Genomic DNA, 4,450 nt, shown 5'->3' on the forward strand with positions numbered 1-4,450 from the left:
GGCTATCCATCACCTAGTGAAACCTAGGAGAACAGTGGGCTGGAGGGATGGCTTAGCAGTTAAGGCATTTGCCTACAAAGCCAAAGGATCCAGGTTCAATTCCCCAGGACCCACGTTAGCCAGATGCACAAGGGGTGCATACATCTGGAGTTCCTTTGCAGTGGCTGGAGGCCCTGGTGCACCCATTCTCTCTCTCTCTCTCTCTCTCTCTCTCTCTTTTTCTCTGTCAAATAAATAAATAAAAATAAAAATATTTTAGAAAAACAAAAATGAGTAGTGAGGACGGATGTTTGTTGGGCAGCACGTGGAGAGCTGCTATAGGCTTGATGCAGGAGGAGTGAAGTGGCCTTTGGCCTGCTTCATTTGTAGAAAGTTACGTAGAGGTAGAGCACAGAGCTATGTAGAGTTGGGATGGCACAGAAGTAGGATGACAGACCACATCATGGAGCTTCTTCTACACCGAGGGACCGCTGAGACACAGTTCATGTGCTGCAGAATGCCTAGTTTGAAACAGTTGAGTGGGGCTGGAGAGATGGCTCAGCAGTTAAGGCTCATGGGAGGCAGAGGTAGGAGGGTCACTGAGAGTTCGAGGCCATTCTGAGTCTACATGGTGAATTCCAGGTCAGCCTGAGCTAGAGGGAGACCCTATCTCAAAAAACCAAACACACACACACACACACACACACACACACACACACACACACAATCTTTTCCAGCTGTTTGATGCTGCCATTTGAGGAAGCCCTGCTTATTCATGCTGTTGGTGGCCATTATGCCCCTGCAGCTCCCGTAGCCGGTCCTAGCACTGGGGGTCAGCCAGCAGGGCTCCGACTTCCTCCTGAGTTCTAGAGTGATCTCTCAGTGTCATGTGACAAGAGCAGTGTTGACTGCTGTGTTTTTCACACTGGCAGATCCTTTGTGAAATGAGGTTTGGTCATGCATGATTATGGTGTGGGCTGCAGCAGAATGTGAAAGACAGAAAGATAAGGTGCAGTGACCACTGAGAGGCAGCTTCGTGGATAACAAAATGATTTCAGAATGATCCTGGGTGGTATATTCAGAATCAGGCAGCTTTCATTATTCTGTGAGGCAGGGTCATGGCCAGAAACAACCACATTCCTGATGTGTAGTTACCTGATGGATGATGGTCCAATGAGCAATCAAAATGGAGCTAGAAGTATAAGGACTGAGACAGGATTGCCCCAAGTTTGAGGGCAGACAGCAAGCATTTTTTTTTTTTTTTTTGTCTCCAAGAAAAGTAAAATCAAAGTACAAAACTAACAACACAAAAACACCAACATGGAGCTAGAATGAGATTGGAGGTAGCAAAGTAGTCATAAAGAGGAAGAAATAGACAAAAATACCATAACATAGAAAAACCATACATGTGGCTGATCAGGCATCTGTATCTATGGAATCAGATCTGTGTATGAAAGGAGGTTTATGGTAGGAAAGGATGCATTTCTCCTTTTGTTTATTTATTTATTTATTTTTTAAATTTTGTCTTTTCAAGGCAGTGTTTCACTCTAGCCCAGGCTGTCTGGGAAATCAGTCTGTAGCTTCACGATACAACAGAATCCTACCTCAGCTTCCCCAGTACTGGGACTAAAGGCAAGTACCACAACACCCAGCTTTGTTTCTACTTAGTCTTTGTTTGGTTTTGTTGTGGTTTCTTGGGGTAGGATCTCACTGTAGCCCAAGCCTACCTGGAATTCACTATATATAGTCTCAGGCTGGCCTCAAACTCACAATGATCATATTAAAAAGCTGCAGAGTAGTCCTGACTCAGGGAATTTCTGACTGGGGTATAGAGGGAAAGTTGGGGGGTGGGGAGGGTCTGTTTATTTCAGGAGTAGAGAAGATGTGGGTACATGGTGCCTCCGAGAAGGTAAGCAGGTAGATTCTTAGAAGTCTACCATTTTCTTACTTAAGACATTTAATTTATTATTTATTTATCTGCTTGCTTGCTTACTTATTTTGGGAGACAGGGTTTTGCCATGCAGCCCTGGCTGGCCTTGAGCTCACACTCACAGTGCCTACACCTCCCAAGAACTTTGTAAAGTTTTGTTTTTATTTTTATTTATTAGAGAAAGAGAGAGAGAGAGAATGGGCAGGCCAGGGCCTCCAGCCACTGCAAATGAACTCCAGACACATGTGCAACCGGCTTATGTGAGACCTGGAGAATCAAACCTGGGTAAACCCCATTGGCACATTTTAAAAACCAGACAAGAGGGGATGATGGTAAAGTCCAGTGAGCTAAGGGATGGTGTGGGCAATCTTTGGAGTCATGGGATGAATTTGTTGTTTATACCAAGTGCTCTGGGAAGCCAGAGAGACTATGAAGACAAGGAGTGATGTCAGCTGACGTCAGTCTTAAAAGATGATGCTTAATGTTATGTAAATAATACATTTGGATAGGAAACAGGAGGCTAGCATAGGAAACTGTTGCAGTGATTAAAAACAGCATTCACAGTGTCTTTTAAATGCTTTAAATTTGTGATCCCACTGGTAATATTCCTATGATACAGATGTTATCTAATCTCATGCAGGAGGAAACTGAGTCACAGAGGGGTTAAGTAACTTGACCTACTAGTTGAAATGAGTTGATGGTTGGAGAGACGGCTTAGTGGTTAAGGTGCTTGCCTGCAAAGACAAAGGACCCAGGTTCAAGTCCCTGGGACCTGCATAAACCAGATGCACCAGGTGGTGCTTGCATCTGGAGTTCACTTGCAGTGGCTGGGTGTCCTGGTACACCCATTCTCTCTCTCTGCTCTTTCTTTTTATTTTTTGGTTTTTCAAGGTAGGGTCTTGCTCTGGCCCAACTTGACCTAGAATTCACTATGTAGTCTCAGGGTGGCCTCAAAATCACAGTGATCATCCTACCTGTTCCTCCTAAGTGCTAAGATTAAAGGCATGCACCATCATGCCCAACTCTCTGCTGTTTCTATCTCAAGATTTTTTTTTTTTGAATTGATTCAAGTTTTCATTCAGAGGAAGACTGGCCAGTGCATGGTCAGCAGTGGGGAACAGTAGGGATCTAGAACAACGTGTGGGTTATTTGGTTTCCCTCCTCGTTGATGTTAACATGGATGACATGCCTGGTGCACAGTTGGTGCTCAGTGTGGCCAGTCTTCCAGAAGACTTTGCTACTTCACAGTGGAGGAGCATGTCCATGTGTGTTTGAGCGTGTGAGGCCGAGCGTCTCAGGCTAATTTCTAAGGTCCACAGTGCCCGTTCCTGAATGTGGTGTTGCAGGTAATTACAGTAACACATACTCCATCAAGTGAGCAGAACTGAAGAGAGCTCCCCTCTCCTGACATCTGCAGGGCAGAGGAAGGCAGCCCCAGCCTGCTCAGTTGAATTGTCTGAGGGTGGGGAAGAGGAATGAAGGGAAGGAATTTTTTGAAGCCTGCAACCTACAGAGTTTTAGTTCCAGAAATTCAGGCGGCTTCAGTTTAATCCCCCTCAAAATAAAGTCTTCTTATTCGGACTTCAGGGGACATAACACAGGCTCTGTGTGGCCTCTCTTTCACAGGGACATCCATGACAGGAGCATTGGGTTATTCACAGTGTTTCTCTTCTTTCATGGTTTTCAAATTCCTCCTGTAAAATAAATTCACCTGTTGCTTCTATTTCCTGAACACTTTGATGGACAAAGCCTTGCGCTTTGTCACTCGTGTCCCCGCCCTCCTCTTTAAACCTGGGAGAGGAAGGAGTTCATGCACCTCTGACCTGAAGAGACAGGCCCGGGAGTCCTGAACAGGAAGTGGGTTAGGAGTGCTGGGTTTGACCTGGTCAGTGTGTGCATTGTGCACAGCCTCTGAGGTTCTGCTTCATGTCCGAAGAGAGCTCGGGGTGGAATACTCGAGGCTTACTCAAAGATTCTCCATAGCATTTCACTTTCTGTTTCCAGGGAGATCTGCATGGGCCAGGCTGCCGGGAGCAGAACTAAGACCTGAAAGGGTCAGAGCCAGGTTTGTCTGCTCTCCTCAGTGGCATGCAGGTTTGAAGAAATATCAAGACAGTTTCAGTTGCAGACTTTTTTTTTTTTTGAGAGACAGACAGGGAAATAGAAAAGGCGGGGGGGGGGGTGGGAAGGAGGGAGAGAGGGAGAGAGAATGGGCACACCAGGGCCTCCAGCCACTGCAAAGGAACTCCAGATGCATGTGCCGTCTTGTGCATCTGGCTTACATGGGCCCTGAGGAATTGAACCTGGGTCCTTTGGCTTTGTAGGCAAGTGCCTTAACCACTAGACCATCTCTCCAGCTCCAGTTGCAGACTTTCAACCTATTGTAGTACACAGGTCCATTCAGTATGGCTGACTGGATTCTAACTTTTAAGGATGGCCACATGTTGGGTATCGTTATTAGATTCATTATAGTCCCATGATCATCTTAGGTAGGTGACACGAGTGGTCCCATTACATAGGTGCAACATGAAAGGCAGAGAA

The sequence above is a fragment of the Jaculus jaculus genome, chromosome 23 (assembly GCF_020740685.1).
Source record: "Jaculus jaculus isolate mJacJac1 chromosome 23, mJacJac1.mat.Y.cur, whole genome shotgun sequence".
Classification (NCBI taxonomy): Eukaryota; Metazoa; Chordata; class Mammalia; order Rodentia; family Dipodidae; genus Jaculus; species Jaculus jaculus.